Source organism: Lathamus discolor, chromosome 5 (assembly GCF_037157495.1).
Source record: "Lathamus discolor isolate bLatDis1 chromosome 5, bLatDis1.hap1, whole genome shotgun sequence".
In the NCBI taxonomy this organism is placed as follows: domain Eukaryota; kingdom Metazoa; phylum Chordata; class Aves; order Psittaciformes; family Psittacidae; genus Lathamus; species Lathamus discolor.
In genome coordinates, this window is record NC_088888.1 from 121,931,208 (window position 1) to 121,948,495 (window position 17,288).

Consider the following 17,288-nt stretch of genomic DNA (forward strand, 5'->3'; position numbering starts at 1 on the left):
GTGCTGCAAACAAGGTTCGGCACACATTGTTTCATGGTGGGGGTCTTGATCGTTGCAACTCTATTGCAAAGGAGAACTGGTGGGCTCCCTTCCCAAGAGGCCAGGATTAGACCTACCCCGAGCTCCCCTGCTTGCCTGTGTGATCTGAGACATAGCCTGAACTTTAGTGGTCCAAACCTGCTGGCTCTGAAGGATAAAGCTAAAAGCTAGCAACGTGTGGGAGGGGATCAGTTGAGTCCAGAGCTCTGCCCTCTGGCAGGCTTGTACTCTTTCACAGCATCTTCTTGGGCTTGGTGATTTCAAGCCTTGCTGTGTGCAGTTTTAACTGCTTTCCATGGGCTGCCTGTGCCCTCGTGTTCTTTTTGGATGAGAGCTATGAGATAATTCAGGTTTTCTTTCTTTTTTTTTTTTTTTTTATTTCTTTCTCTTTTTTTCCTCCAAAAGCACTTTGCAGAAAGCAGCCCCACTGCTCTTTTCCCTGCTGCCTTCCAGGCTTTTAAGTTTTCAGCAGGGCAATGAAAATCACCTCAAGGCTTCCTATGGGCATCCCCCCTTCCTCGTGGACAAGCAAGTGTAGTGCAAGGAGGACCATCTCCCCATAGCCCAGCAGCAGGTAGAAATTGCCTTTCTCTTTGTGCATGGTAGAGGACCCTGTCTGAGGTCTCCTGCAGCCTTAGAGGCACTGGCTGGAGTTTGTACATGCATCTTGGTGCACAAGGATGCTTCTGCCTGTTTAAGTGATGTGTCGAGTGGTCAATCCTGATCCCAGCTGCAGCTGCCATAGACTGGGGAGTGTGGTAGTATCTGTTTAACAAGGTGATTTGATGTCAGTATTTAGAGATGTGCTTGGTTTGAGTCTGTAGTTGACTATATTGAGTGAGATGGTTTAGTGTGAGGTGTCCCTGCCCATGGCAGGGGGGTTGGAACTGGATGATCTTAAGGTCCTTTCCAACCCTAACTATTCCACGATTCTATGATTCTATATGCTACCTCTCACTTTTGCAATGCATATTTCAACTCTGCTCTGTACAAAGCCCTTGCACATTAAACGTCTCTGAGACGTACAGAACATCCTGGTTGTCTTTCAGTCCCATGTCCAGTGGACCTATTCATTGGGAGATACCACTGCTGCTGCTAACAGTTAACTGAGTTGAGAGCTGAGACCTGGGTTTTGCTAGGAGAAGGACATCTTGTGCTCACCGCAGTGCTAATCTGAGCTTGGTGTTTCAATCTGGGACAACCCCATTCAGAGCTGATGTTTGCCTTCCTCTAAGAGGTCTATTTTGGGTGGACTTAGTAGCTCTCCATTTGTATTTGTTTAAAGATTATGCACTGAGGTCGAGATCTAAAACCTCTTGAAATGGATGAAAATCTTTCTGCTAGCTTTAATGGGCTTTGCTCCAACTCTGGAAGTGCAGAGAATTCAACGAAATTAGAAACCAGAACTTACAAAAACATGCAGGTGAGATGCAGAGAGGCTGAAATAAGACAAAAAGAAAGTGAGAAGAAGAAAAAGGAAAACAACCCTGAGATGTGACAGAGGTCCTGTTCTGAAGCTTTTCTTTCTGTTTCTTCTGTAAAAATGTGGTTTCAGCATTACAGGGCTTTTCATGGAGACAACATTGTTCTGAACAATGAATTTCCAGGTGATCCATTTCAATTTGCTTGTGATAACCAGGAAGGGAGGATATTCAGTTTAAAGCAGCTGGCCTGTGTGGAATTCACAATGATGAGAAGTCTTCCAGAGCTGGGAGTACGACCATGTAGCATGCTCTATTGCAAACCTTTGCATGAGCTGATGTTGCTTTTCCTAGTCCACATCCTCCCTGCAGCTGGAATTACTAACATGCAGTCACTCGGACACATCTAGATCAGTGTGCAGTGCAAGGATGGGCATCAGCAGCAATTTTATTGAAGGTTAAAGATGCTTTATATTGACTGTGAAATGACCAAAATATTACTCCATAGACCTGGGAGTACACTGCAAAATACAGAAAGCATTATTAAGGTTAGGTTGCTTTGGAAAACACCATGGCATGAGAGGGGAAGGATGTGAACTGCTCTAAGGTCCTCATGTCTGAGCATCCCAAATCTGATTTAGCTCCGTGCATACTCGCCCAACTCCCTCCCATCACTGCCAGGCTGAGCAAGTGTGGACAAACCCTGCCTACACCTGCTGCCAAGCTTCTCCAGCTCTCTTTACCAGTCTGCCCAAGTGCTCAGGCGATAAGATTTGTCCTGCCCTGTTTTTGCAAAGGGATTTGGTGATTGCAAAACATGTCACATTATTGACTGGAAGTTGTTACCATCTGGTGGCTGTTTAGATGGTCTGGTACTAATGAGTAGGTAATCTCAATCGAGTTTCTAAGGGACAGCTGTCCTCTCTCGCTTTCTTCCTCACGATCATACACATCATCATTGTACCGGACACTAATTGGCGTTCTTATTTGCAAAGATGAGTTACGAACGGTCATGGAAGCGCTTTCCACAAGGAATGGGTTGTGTGTGTATAGGAAGAAATCTGCCTTTCCAGCAGCTGCATTGTGTTTTATCTGCTGAAAGGATTTCAGGTCTCTAGCAATGTTATACAAGCCTTAAATGCTCTCTAAAGAAGGAATCAAAGGATGTGAGCCATTGTAGATGAAGTAAGGCGAACGAAAACACAGTGCTATCCCCTTGGCTTATTTCCTACCCCTCCCACAATAGGTGCCTGCTCCAAAGGGTCTTCTAAATTCATGCCCAGAAAATGCAACTTGAAGTAAGTCTAGTACATATTCAGAGTTGTGATCGGGTGGAAACTTTTCGGTGGCAGAACCATCTAATGGTTGCTGCGTTCATGGTTGTTACAGGTTTGGTATTTGAAATGTAATTCAAAATCATGCAAATGGGGAGATTGGTGCTGCAGGGGATGCTTCCAGGGAGGGTAGTTGGTGGGGAGAGTGTCAGAAGTGATGTGGGATAGCAAATCCTGGTCAAATACAGCCTGAGAAGTGCCACTGTCTCCCACAACACAAAGTGTGAGCACAGATCACCTCTCACTGCTTCTGCACCCCTTCACCTGCCCTCTCCATCCATCTGCTCACGGGGGTCATCGTGAACCCAAGCAAGCCCTGGGTTTGGATGGATGGTCTTCTTCTGGTGTGGAGGTGTCCAAGGGATATGTTTGCTGAAAACCATGACATGCCTTGAGGACAGAGATGACTAAAGCTTGTTTATAGAGGAGCATGTGTTCTGCTCTGTTGGAGTCGAGATCCCCTGCAGACCCCAGCTTCTAAGGGTAGAGTTTGGGTTGTGTCCTTTTGCTCTACCATGTCTCCAAGCCCAACTGCTGTCTGAGGCCTCGAGTATTTTGTTTCTGCCTTGGACTTCCTTGCTGGCAAGTCATTTGAGATTGCAGGTGGTTATTTACTTTCATGCGGTTCCTCCTATCTCCCTCCTTATCTCAGCCCATCTGTACTGACTTCAGGCTCGTCTTAAATCTGAGTGGAGCAGTGGTGGCTGCGGTGATGATGTGGTGTTAATTTGTCTGAGTGTGTTTATTTCAAGTTCTGGTCAGCAAGTGCGATATCTCACCCTGTTGGAAATTACTCGCGGTAGCTGGCTACTGGTGAGAGTTGTGCTTACTTTACTTAACAGCAAAATATTGCATTAAATACAACTGTCTAAAGGTTTGGTTTGGGGAAAAAAATGTTTAAAAGCAATCTTTTGTTCAGTTGTGGAGCAGGTTTTGGGGGTTGAGGCCAAAGAGAAAGGTAGGCTTTGTTGTCTTCATTAAGACATATGGTTTTGTTATCACAATGGCTTGATCCATCAGGTGCTCTGTAGAGGCACAGTGTAAAGGTGTACGTTTTGGCCACAGATAAGCATGTAGAGCAGCAGCACTGAATCACCTGTCATTGTGTATGGCTGGGGTGAAAGGGGAAGCTATTTACATAAATTATTGGAGAGCAGTAAATATTATTTCACGATATCACCTCAAGATTAACTTAATCAAACTTGATATTAAGAGGCAGAATGATTTGCTTTTAGTCACAGACACAATCAAAGAAGGTGCTTGAGGGTAAAGGAGAGTGCCTACTTAGGAAGATTTTTATCACACAATGGGTGATGGGTTGGGAAGCTTCTAACCAAGATCTTAACTCCCTTGTGGATTTTGCAGCTACAGCCTTCCTAATTCCTACTCTAGTTTCAGGGAGGGTAGCACAACTGAAATGTAGGCTTTTTGGTTTGTTCTTACTGCCCCAGAAGTGGAGCTTTGACTCAAAGGGAGAGAACTCTTAACCTTTTATAACACGTACCTTTCGTATCAAACGTTTGTGGAATATTTTGCAAAGATTCTCTCAGCAAAATTCATCCAAAGTAAAGAGGAAACCATTAACCCTTCCCAGATGGACTGGAATTCTGCCTGGTCTCAGTTACACTGTGGGTCAAGACTGTGCCTTTGGCTGCCTGGAGTCTGTAGAGCATTAATGTTGTTTTAACCTCCTCTTCCATGCCACTTTTCCCTTGACCAATAGATCCACGTCTGTTGAATAAAATCATGTTACTTATTTGCCATGAACGGGTTCACTTACTATTTAGGCAACTGGAAGTCAATGTCTGGAGCTGCCCAATGTTTCCGTAGCACATGAAGCGTTTGTAGCTCTTCCCAATGCTTTAAGTGAGAGCCCAGTGTGCATTCACTGAGAGAACAGATCCATTGGGTTTTTATTGCCTCTACAGCTGGCTGTAAGGTAATTGCTCTTACACAACTTAACATGTTAACAGGAAAGTAAAAGCTGACCCATTTGGGCAGTCTCTAGGTAAGTCCCTGCTCCCTTTCCTTTCTGAGGAAGGCTGAGCTTTCCTTCACTCTCATTGTATTTTTTGAAGCAAACCCCAAATTATCAGTTGGGGGCAGAGCTTAAACTGAAAAACCTTTGACAAGTCTAAACTGTGCCTTCCCTTTGTGTGAAGCACATCTTCCTCGGTTCCCGACAGCGGCTGGAGGAGCTGGGAAAGGCTAAAGATGTGCTCAGCGCATTCCAGGATTAGGCCCATTGTTTAAGTAATAACACTCAATCTCACCAGCCTGTGTTTGCCACAAAGTCTTTATTTTTATTTTCCATCCAGGCTTTCTCCGTGAAAGATGTAAGAGCTTTTATTTTTCTGTAGCTCTTTCCCTATCCTTGCCTTCCCGGTGCTTTCATAACCCTCTATGCAAGGTTATGTGGCTCCTCTCCGTGGGGTTTTAGGTGATTGAGAGCAGAATTTGGTTCAAGATATTGGTGAACTACTTTAAAGAAAATATTAACAAAATCTGCAGCTTAATTACTATCCTGTTTGTTTGGTTCAAGTGATGCATAGCATTGGTTCTTCAGCAACCACCTGTGGGATGCTCAGGCATTGTCAATATATCCATTCCTATTTTCAATGCCTGAGTAATACAAGCATCTGCTGCTGCTCGACAAGTGATGCTCTGTTGACCATTTCTGACAACTCCCACCTGTTCATGTTTGCATAAGCAAGTTTGAAATGCCCAGCCATGGGAAGAACAGCCCTAGCACTGCTTTGCAGCCAGGGCTTTTCCCAGTCTAGCTGCTTCAGGTACCTGTTGGTCATTGATTTGTAGTGAGGACAAAACCTTCTTTTAAGGGCTAGTCACCTCTGAAATAAGACCAGCTTTGCATAATTACCGTAGGATAGAGAATTATTAGATCTTCCTGTAATAATATTCCAAGCTGCAACACCGCTTCAATAGCAAGGAAATGGTGGTGAAACAGAGACTCATGATGTCCGTATGGCCTTGGCTGGGGAGTCCACCAATATTGCCTTGGAGTGCAAGCAGATTGCAGAGTACAGCTATTAAAACATAGTGTATGTGCTGTATCTTGTTCTCCCCAGTCTTCATTACTTAAACTGCTCCACACAGGGGAGGCATAATCTCTTCCACAATGAAGATAAGGGGAAATCATTCTTGCATTGCTCACCCTGAGCCCTCCTCTTTGGCGATGCAATGCATCCAAGGTCAGGGGGTATGTAAGACTTGTCTCTGAGGATGGGTCTGCAGCTTGCAGAGGGGATAGAGCCTGGACCTTTTGTTTTGGGGAGGTTCTTCTCTGACAGACCCTGTGCACTCACCTCAGTGGTTGTGCATCCTTGTTTTGTCTTGCAAGCTGTTTAAGCTTGTCCGCTGGCGATTTAATGTTACACTAACACTGGTTTTATATTTTTAGAGCATTCTTTAGTCCCACAGTTTTCCGATTTGATGCTTTATATCCTGTATTCCTAGTACTTAGCAAGAAAACTTGTTACGGAAATGAAATTTTCCATATGTAGCTTCCTCTTCCTTACTGCTATGGGAGACCTTTACTATCCCAGCTGCTTGAACCCTGCTGAAAGACATGTATCTTCTGGAATTGCCCATTTCTGCCAGATAGCTGAAGGGGAGAGGGGGTGACACCCATGTTTTCCTTACCAAGGCTGAATTTTTTGGGTCCTCTCCAGCATTTTGTTGTATTGGCTTTGCTCAGCCAACTGCTGCCAACTTGCTCAGCCAACAGTGGCAGGAGAGATGTAATTTGGGCTCAGCCTATGTCAAAAGAGAAGCCAGTGAGCAAGTGGCTTCATCGCAGGGTTGGAAATGGTTTAATTAGTACCTGATATAAACCAAAATGGTAATCCTGCTTAGATTATGTTCTCTTTTTATCATGAGTAGCCATAGCAGTAGCTTTAGTTGTGTTAAATACCTGACTTGTCCTGGAAGGAAAAAAAGAGGCAGTCACTTGTTTCCTTTACACCTTAATGCTTTTGGGCTCAGGAACATCTGAGTAACTATTTTAATGAGAAGACTCCTGGTGAAATGCAGGTAAGATCTTAAAGACTTTAATTGCTCCTGTGAGAAGTCAGTCCAGGTTAAATAATAGCGCTCAGCTCCTGCAGTGGGATACAGAGCCTTTTGGGAGCCAGAGAGGGGAACACCTCCTCCTGGGATGTCTGGGGAAGCAGGTAGAGAAGTGAAAGGCAATAGGTGTTACTGGTGCAAAATCACTGTGATAAGTGTTTTGTGGAGACCTCAGTCGACAGGATAAGTGTGGGCATAGAGAGGTCTCAACCTAGGGAAAAGCCAAGCGGTGCAAGTTGAAGCACCTTGCCTCTAGCTAGCTCACTTGAACAGGGCTTACCTGTGGGTAAGGCATTCATTGGAGACCTGAGCTGAATTGTAGGGTTTAGTTGAGGTTTTGTGGCATCTGGAAGTTTTAATCCAAGGCCCAAACCCAGGGACATAGCTAATTCCATGAGTGGATTGTACAGATAAACTCCTTAATGTTTGTGAAACACCTGGGAGCCACATAAGCATATCAATAAGTTTAGAATGTTATTACTGCGTGGACTTTGATTAAATCCCTTCGTGTCAGATCTCTCAAACATTTTCCTCAAAAGCTTGTGCTTTTTTTAGGAGAGGTTTTTGTTCCTTTTCTTTATTCAACGTTGATTTCAATTGAAAGCCTTCAGAATCTGAGCCAGCCCTTTAGCTGCTTGGAAATGTTCAAAGCTCTCCCAGGGTTATTTATTTAGTCAATAATTTGTTAGCAAACTGCAGACTTGAGGTATAAAGTTTTAGCAAGTCTTAATTTTGCCTTGGGCAGCTCTGTAGGTCTCTGTATGCACAGCCCCAGTGAGCTCACACTCAGCCTGGTTCCTATAGGGATGTGGGAATGATCTGGTGGGGTTTTTAAAGGCAAGAGTAGAGCAAACCCAAGTGAAAACGATTCTGTTGCTTTGGCTATCACTAGGCTGAAACCAGGAAGTGCTTGCTCGATGCTAAGGACAGCCGAACGTTAAGAATTTGATGTAATCCTAGACCTCAGGCATGAAACTCAGCTTGACCTTTCCTGTTGGGTGCCTTTGTGCAATCCTACTGGACATTTAGCAACGAGAAAGGAAGCGGAGGAAGGATATCGGTTCAACCATATGTCAATGCTGGGACGTAAAGTGACAGGGAGAGGAAGGGCTGAGACGTGAGCGGAGTCAGTGGTTAAAATAAGAGCCTTTATAGAGGGGAACTGGGGGGCTCTGGGGAGTCAAGTGCTTGCTGGAGGTCACCAGTTCAATTCCAGTTTATGGATGTAGTGACCAGAAATTATTGTTGTGCCATAGCTGATCTGCTTCCTATGTCCGATGAGCTTTGCTCTCCTGTGGTCCTCCTCAGCCTGAACTGGTTGTAAAAGCGTTTGTCACAACTGGTCCCTGTTGACAGATTAATGGAGGGGTTAATGACTCTGCTTGGGGGTGAGAGGTGTCTTGTCCCTAAAAGCCAGCTCCTTAGGGAAGGTCAGGAGCCTGTAATAGGCCTTCTTCCTACAAGAGAAGTACAGATTTTGAGCTCAAAGACTTTTTCTCCCCTCCCAAGTTTGCCCTGAAACAGCAGCAACCTGTCACAAAGTTGGTTAAGCACTTGAATAAAGCAGTCCTGGTCTTTCATGATGCTGCCATCACTTCCAGGGGCAAGGCTTTGTCGCAGAGCCATACGCTCAGGAGATGGGAACTGGCTGCCTAAAGGTGGCACGCTTTTAAAAGCACCCTTACTTGCTAGTGAAGGCTGGTGTCTAATAGCAACCTGCTTGAATTATTAAGAAGGTTATGGATTTCCAGCGGCTTTGTATGAGTGTAGGATGAAAAGCAGAGATGAACCCATGGGAAGTCCTCTTCCGTGGTGGGCAGTGTATGCACATTGCAATGGGTGGCTTTGGTCAAGGGAGTGATTTGTCTGGTGAGGACTCCAGGGCTTGTAACGATGCTGCACAGAATAAGGCAGGCTGGAACTGGGGTTTGTACAGTTGGATTGCGAATAGCACTGAGATGAAGGTGGGACTGTCCCCAAGGAAGTTTGAGGCAGTTCTCACCCCTGTATCTCAGAGCTACAGTTTTGTTTCTCCTTGGGCTCTTAGTGAAAACCAAGGCATGGAGCTAGTGTTTGTCTTTGCACTGTTAACTAACAAATAGCTGCTGGCTGGCCCCAGCATAACACAGCAGGTCCTGATGCTGCTGTGTGAGGCAGGGGAGAGCCGGGGACTGAGCTGGACCACAGCAACCTCCCCAGACAGAAGATGCTGGGAGAGGTGGACATTATAATTTGAACAGATTTTCACTGCAGTTTTTTATCTTCCTTGGCAGAAATCAGAGCCTCTGGCTCTGGGCTCATTTACTTCAGGCTCGCACTAAGTTTAGAGGCTTTTCTTCAGTTTCATGGTTCTGGCACTGAGCTGGAGCTAGCAAAATGCACCAACAGCATGACATTAATTCTCTTTCAGCAGCGTAGAGGCATGTCTGAAAATAGATGCCAATTTAAAACTAATATTTCAGGGCTTGCTCAGTGCCAAATCAGACCTTTGGCCATTTATAGTATCTGCCTTTCTGGCAGGGACTGGCTTCTGATGCTTCATATCAAGATCTGGTGTGCAGTCAAGTAGGGCATAAGGAAATGTATTGTTTAAATGGAGGCAGGAGGATAAAAAACACCCCCTTAAAGCTCCCCCAGACAACAATTCTCCCCCATCCTGCAAGAAAATACAATCTCAGAGATGGTCCTGCAGATCTTTGCCAGTGAATAGTTACTGCCCTTTTAAAGGGAACTGGTTTTATTGACTGAAGTTAACACAAATGTGTTAAAGCTCATAAGTTCATATCTGATTTGCAAGGAAAGCCTTAAGCTTTCAGTCGCTTGTAACAGAGATTTATTATAACTTTATTTCAGTTGGTTCAGTAGGTGCCTGTGGTTTTGGGGGAGGATGGATGCAGCAGGAGACTCTACAGCAGCTTTATCTTCATTTATTACAGCATCCCTTATGTTGCAGCTTCATCTGATGCTTCTCTTGCCTTCACCTGTCAGGATGATCTGTCGATCTTATCCCTCTTGATTTTTAGGCAGATCTATTCACAAGATCAACCCCGTGCTGCTGGCCCCACAGTGCAAGCAGACCCCAGTGTGCTTGGTGTCTCCGGTGGGGCACTCCTTTCCTTAAGATGCTTAGAGCTTGGGAAGATGTCCTTGAATATCTAGTTCAGAAAGCACTTTCCTCGTTGGAATTTAATGCAACATGTGATACTTTATTGTTGTGCTGGACAAGCGGCACCTTTGGACAGAAGGGTGCATTAGGGTAAAAGGTAACTTCAAGCATTAGTTTTTGTTATGTGAGGGTGAGAAGTTACCAGCACAACTTGAGAGAAAGGAAACTGAGGAAACGAGGAGCAAAGTGATGGGGAGCAAAGAGTCCAAGATCTTGATCTGCTGCCAAAAATGACACAGTTTTCTTGGTAACCGGCCTGAGTCTGGGGAACCAGCCCTTATAGGAACTAGATGCCAAACCCAAGCTCTGTGAGCAAAACCTGAGTTTCTCTGAAACCATATCAAGGTTCCCAGTGGATGAGGGTGTTCATTTGCATCACAACCTAATCAGAGCATCCCCACCTTGGGGAGGGCCCCCTAATGCAGCTACCATACATGATGCTGGCTGCACTGCAGGAAGGCTCCTGGCTCCTGTGATTGGCCCCAGCACAGGGATGGGAGCAGAAGAGGGCAGGACCCAGCAGTTCCTTTTTCTGACCACACACCACAACAGAGACAAGGCAGCTCTCTCCCTTCCCAAATGTTCTCTTTCTAAATTCAAGTTGGAGTCATGTGGGCATCCTTGTTTCTTATTAAACCACCAGCAGAAGTATGAAGTATCATGCAAATAGTTAAAGGGGCTTTATAGATTTGCTTGAAGTTGCTTGCTTGCCCAAGAAAGGGAAAGATGGATCGTGTGGGTTCTTGGTCTGGGCGCAAAGAGCTTGCTCATTGTTAAAAGCAAGACTGATCTGTAAGGAGGGGACGTTTGGGTGTTGTCTGCCAGGACAGTTTCATTCTGAATCAAACTGTACTGAAACAGTGAAGTTCTGCGCTTAAAACAATGGGGGCTTGTGTGGGTGTCCCTCCAGGAGATCCTCATTTGGGGATGACAGCTGTATTTTGGGGGTTTTAAAGAAGAACCCTTTTTATCTGCTGTAATTCACTGAGGTGGCTTCATCCAATAGTCAGCAGGAGGGATGCTGTGGGTTGCTTGTTGCATCATCCCTTCTTTCCCTACAGCCAGTGCTAGGGTGTGTTAAGAGGGAGAAATCTTGGTGGTGGTGGTGATTCATCAGGAGGCACCTTCATTTTTTCCAAAATACCTCTGCTTTTTCCATGATTTTGGAATCTTAGGCTACCTCTGGCCATTGGTTCATGTCTAACAGCTTTGCTCCAGGTAGGAGAGCGCTGTTCATAGACCCCCAGGGGCTGTACCGCCAGCTGGAGAAAGCCACCATGGCTACAGAGGGCTTGCTTATGCCTCCTAAATAACATCCCTGACCCATGGAGCTTTAAGCCAAGTGGATAAACCCTCGCAATCTGCCCAGGGTCTGAGTCTCTGAGATCCTGCATGTGTGGTTTGAATAGCGGCACGGATGTGCCAGCATAGGTCTGGTCCCCATGTAGATGGCAGAAGGAGAGCAATCGTTACCAAGCCCCACAGAAGCCAGCTATTTGAATAAGCTATTTAAGGCAAAACCAGTTATTTTTCTCTGCCTGTAATGATTCCTTTAACCAGAACATAAATACCAATCACTTTCCAAACCTCGGGGGCTGTCCGGAGCAGCTGGGCAATCCCTGGGGTATTATCCACGTCATGCAGCATCATTAAGCATCATGCTATGGTGTAGCAGTTCGAGTGCTGTGAGAAAGGAGAGAAGCCTCTGGCTGGCCAGTGCTCCCTGTATAATCATAAGCTGCCAAACCTGAGTTCCTCTGAAAGCAAGAAAAATAGCCCTGCTGCCTTTTCCTTTTTTATTACACTTTTACACAAATTAATGTAATTTTCCTTTATAACTACTTGCTGTTGGGCTCAATTTGGTGCAGCAGGTACTTCATAACAAACCTGGCGCTGGCAGCATCCCTGTGGAAAGGATGTTGGAAGGAGGGGAGGGGGACTACAGAAGCATAGGGGCATATGTGGAGCTATTGGTGCCTGCTGCTGGCACCCTCCTGCCCTGCTCCTCTTGATCTCCTTGGTATCATGGTGCTGCTTTTGCTGCTTGTCACTACCTGGATGACGATCACCTGCATTGCGGTCTCAAGGATGCTCGAGGTTTGCCATTGTCAGGACTGAGGGGTCATTGACAGTCACCGGCCATATCCAGCTTGGTGTGTGTGTGTGTGGGGGGGCCACGAGTGATGCTGCTCCTTGCTGAGCCTTTTTAGCTGCTGTACCCTTGTTGAGACATGACAAGGTTATGTCAGCGTGGTCTGGGGATCTATTGATCACTGCTGGGGAAGGTTTGTGCTGGAGGTTGGGGATTTGTTGCTTTACACAAGGCAGGTTAACTCATCCTGTCCCGGTGCGGGATGCTTGGGCACCCCAAGTGATGCTGTGTGCTAAAGCTGGGCATTTCTAAGACAGCTCCTTTCTATACAACACCCAAAGGCTGTCAAATTGGGTGCAATTACTGTATATCAGCCCTTAGGTGCTGGCACTGATGACTGCCATAGGAAGGAGTGTGAGCTGGGAAGAGATTGGCACCTCCTGGGTCTTTTCTCTTTCCCTGTTGAGCCCACAGCAGCTTGACCCCATGGGGGTGGCCAGAAAGGCCACTTGCTCCACAGGGACAGGCATGGCTGTGTTATCCTGCCATCCCAGTTTAGGAGATGGAGGAAATACTCTCGTTATGCTAAAACTGAGCGTACCTAAATGAAAAACAATCAGTCAGACCCAAACAAGAAACCAAAACCAACCAAACACACCAGTTTAAGTAGTGTGTGTATATAGATAAATATCTATGTGTGTATATATATATATATGGTGCCAGAGAACTTGAGTTTAAGAGTACCCCACCAAAATACTCTGCAATGGAGTCCTGCAGGAATGCTGATCCTGAGCCTTTCTGCCCCTGTCCTGAGGAGGATGATGAAGGGGGAAGTGGGAGCACACTGATAACTATGCATATTCCCTATCTTGAGCAGCATTTTGGTGTCAGTGAGGCTGTGGGAAATGGGGCCACTCCAGAGCTGAGAGGTGGGACCTTGGAGTTTGAATCTGTGTGTTTTTAGTTATATGTATTAAAACCCCCAACTACAAAATCTCGTCCTCTGCCCTGAGCCTTTGTAAGAGGCCCAAACCCGATGTGCTTCATGACCTTTGAAAAACACTTTTTAGGTTGAAACCCAGCCCCTGGGCTCATCTGTTTCAAGGAGTTTCACTTCTACCTCCCCACTCTCGCTTCCTCTTCACCTCCTTGCTCGGTGCTTTTCCTGGCCACCCTCCCCAGCACCCTGCTTAGAGCCCATTCAGCTTAACAAGAGCCCAATCAGTAGGTGGGGAGCAGTGCCCAAGGCATTACAAAGGAGCTCACCCTTAACAACCGTGACCCTGGTGAGGTGCAAACCCAAGGGACAAACAGATTAATGTATTTAACAGCAAAATATCAGCACTCGCTGTGTGAAATAATTCACTTTTTACTAGTATATTGGATAAAAATGTCTTTCGTTTTGGGTATTACAATAAGCCTGGGATATTTTCAGTTACACATCTATATTTTCCCAGCTGTTTTAACCCGAAAAATTAATGTGCTTTTGATAGCTTGGAAATACACTGTTGGCAAAGCTTTGTAGAACTGTGTTATTACGTAGCAAAGTGGAAATGCGAGAACACCATCTGATTTGCTTCCTAGTTGAAACTCCACCAGAATTTCCAATTCTTGTAGAAATTAACCTAGAAACTCAGTGTCTTCATTAAAACTGTCTCCCTATTAATTCAATATAGAGTGTTTGAAAGTGTTTTGTAAATGAGGAGTAAAATAGAATCGCAGAATAGTTCGGGTTGGAAAGGACCTTAAGATCATCCAATTCCAACCCCCCTGCCATGGACAGGGACACCTCGCACTAAGTATCACTGGTGTGTGTGTGAAATAGGGATTATTGTTTTGCTTTTAATGTATTTGCATAAGGAAAGATAAAACAGAGATGTCTGGGGGAAACAAAAGCTTTACTTTCTGGTTTTAATCACTGCGTTTCTCATTGTAATGCGCGATTGTAGGATTTGGGAAGTAGAAAAGAAGCTGTTAAAGAATATCTTTGCATATCTGTACTACAGCATAAATAGTTTGGTGTATGGCGCTGAGTTGTGGAGATCCTCGGGTTAAAACAAAAAAGCCCTCATCAGCACACCAAAAACTCCGAGCAGCACAAACCCGAAGCCAGCACCCAAACAAAACCTCAGAGAAGGTAAAAACCCTATAGCAGGGAGGAAAAACAAAAGCGATTAGTTAAAGTCCTGCCTTGCCACTGTTTGCCTTGCAAAGAGGGAGGCTGATTTAAAGGGGGGGGGGGGGGGGGGGGAAGGAAAGGCGAAAAAAACCCCAGTGGATTAATGTGAACTTTAATACTGAAGCAGTGTGTGTTTACTGCTGGTGACCACAAGACATAAATCTTGCGAGCACAATGTACAATGCGAGGCAGCCCCCAGGTTTTTTTTCTTCCTCCCTTCCCCCGCCCCCCCCCTTCTCTCCAGCCTCAATTTGTGTGCAAGTGTGTGTTAAGTGCCGTTGAAAAATAGTGACCTTTAATAAAGGATCGTATCCTGAGACTATTTTCCCAGACACACAGTGACCTTTCAAACCAGACTGGGGTGAGGGGGTGTGGGGTTTGGACTTTGAACCGGCCAGTTCCCGCTGCGTGCCTCTGTTTGCCAGGCTACTTTTTATTGTGCGGCCGGGGAGCGCTGGCTATGCAAAGCAGGCTGAGCTGCCAGCCTCAACCTTTGCAAATCAATTTGTCTGCACCCGAGTGAAAGATGCTGCGGCGGGGACAGACCGCGTCGCTTTGTGCCACCGGCGCTTGTGGCACTGCCGGCGAGCCCTCCCCTAACCAAACATGCGCTTTTCTACCTTATTTTTACCCTATTTTTCTTACTTTTTAAGTATTTCTTTTGAATTCCCTCTTCCTGTAACCCAAGAGCGATTGGGGGAAAAAAAAGGGGGTCCTCTCCTCGCAGCTCCCCAAAGCCATAGCATCACCTCATCCAAAGGGGTGGCACGGGAAGACCCCCTCCAACTTCGCATCTTTCTCAGCTTAAAAACCCAACCCATCGCACATTCAGCATCCTCTACATAAATGCAAACGCTTCCTAAGGGTTAAGGTTATTGATTTCCCCTTGGCTGCCCAGGCTCTACATTAATCAGTACCTAAAAATGCCAGGAGAAGACAGAGAAACACAATTACTTCAGGGTCCTCTAAATCTCAGCTTCTCCAGGTGGCTCCTCCCAAAGAGATGGAAATCCCGCGCTTTTTGTAAGGCTGGATCAATTCCTGCATAAGCAATAAATCACTCTTATACTCTGCAAAAGGTGGGAGCAAAGGACAGGGGTCCATCCCTAAGGAGCCCTAAGGCCCCACTGGGATGTCACCATCGCTCTCCCCCCTTTTCCCTTCGTCTCCTTCTGTGTCCTCCTTGAACTGACCTGTGAAATCGATGGTCGGGCTCCTTTTACATTTGTCCAGGAGACTCCTGGTCATCAGATTCATTTTGCTCTTGGCCTCTGTGTGTGTGTGTGTGTGCGTCTTGTGGAAGCTGAGCTTTCATTGTTAGACCGGCACCAAAGAATCAGGTGGGCTCACAGAAGTTTTACCCTCTTGTGCTCCATGTTGGTTTAATCCTGACTGGATGCAATTGGGTTATGGTTTGCCTTGTTACCTTATACCTATGGAGTCACTGCTGGCCACAGAGGGGCAGGTTGCTAATGGGCATCCTCACTCAATATGGGGTTTGACACCAAGTTTTGGGCTTTTCCTTTGTTTTTCCTATATTTTTCCTTTATTGCTTTCACTTTTTCCCCTGAGTGTTAGATTGACATCCTCTCCAGCTGGTGCCATGGCAAGTGGGCCAAGGCCCTGAGCACATGGTGAAACTCCCATGGGCCAGACAAGGGTGAGAGGGGATGGAGGTTGTCGTTCCCCCCATGGCACTTGCCTCTATAGGAGCTCTTACCCTATGGGGAAAATGGGGCAGCTCAATCTTTACCCCAAGGCTGGTGGGACAAGCAGTCTTGTCCTAGTGCAGCTCTGGCAGGGCAGCTAGGGGCTGGGGAGGCGAGAGAAGCAGGGATCTGGATTACTTAAAGTTTAAAGAGTTTGTGTTTTAAAACTACCATAAAAATAAAAGAGGGGGTAAGAATTTTGCTGTAGTTGAGATGGGAAGTAATTATGGTCTGGGTAGAGATTTCAGCAGCTGCAGGGTCAAGGTGAGGATGGGCTTTGTCAGTGACCTGGAGGTGGCGACGGGTGGATTTATGGACATGGGAGACAGGGATAGGGAAAGAGAACTCGAGTGTCAAGGATGGCCCCAAGGTTTCTGGCCTTGGGAGAAGGTTGGAGTCAAGGAGAAAACCAACAGAGCCAAAGGCACGGTGTGGTTTGTATTTATATTCAGTAATTGTAAATAGTACTGGTGGGGGGAAAGGCTGTTTTGCTGTAATGCTGAAGTGGAGGGAGTTTGCATGTGGTGATAGAGAGTGCAATGGGTTGTGGAGAACTGCAAAGGGCTTCACATCACACAAGGAATTATGGAGATGTGCAGAATGTGAACAGCTCATCTAGGTCAGGCTTATCCTGAAGGTTTTAGTAGGTGGAAACAGGAGCCCAGTTACCCACCAGCACATCTTGTGTGTTTGCTGGGCAGGACAATCCCTGCCCTTGGCAGGAGGGACTGCAAGCTGTGGCTGATGCACTGCTGGGCCACTCTTGTTCTGCCTTTATCCCTCTCTGTATTGGGAGGCTTCAGGGTGGCACTGGGTTTTTGAACACTTACTCCAAGACCTTATTCATACAGAGAATTCATACTTTATTCATACCGAGTTTATTCATAGCATTCTGTCTTGTTAGCCCTCTGATTCAAGGCATACACAAGGCTATGAAAGGGGGGTTAGCAAGTGGATGTGTGCTCTGAATGCTAATAGCATCTGCTTTATTTTTATGTCCTTTCTGACGAGTATATGGTGGATCAGTGTGCCCAGGTCTCGTGCGGGAGTGGGTCATGGATGAATGGTAGCTTTGATTCAGAGGAGCCTAAGGAAGCAACCAGAAAGGCTGGCTGTGGGCAGTGTGTTGATAGTCAGGATTGGGGTTTTTTTCCTCCCTTCTGTAGGGGAAAACATTTCCAAAAGTGGGGGAAGAAATGATTCAGTTGAAATTTCAAGTGAAAATCATTGACGTTTGGGGTTAAAAGCAAATCTGACAG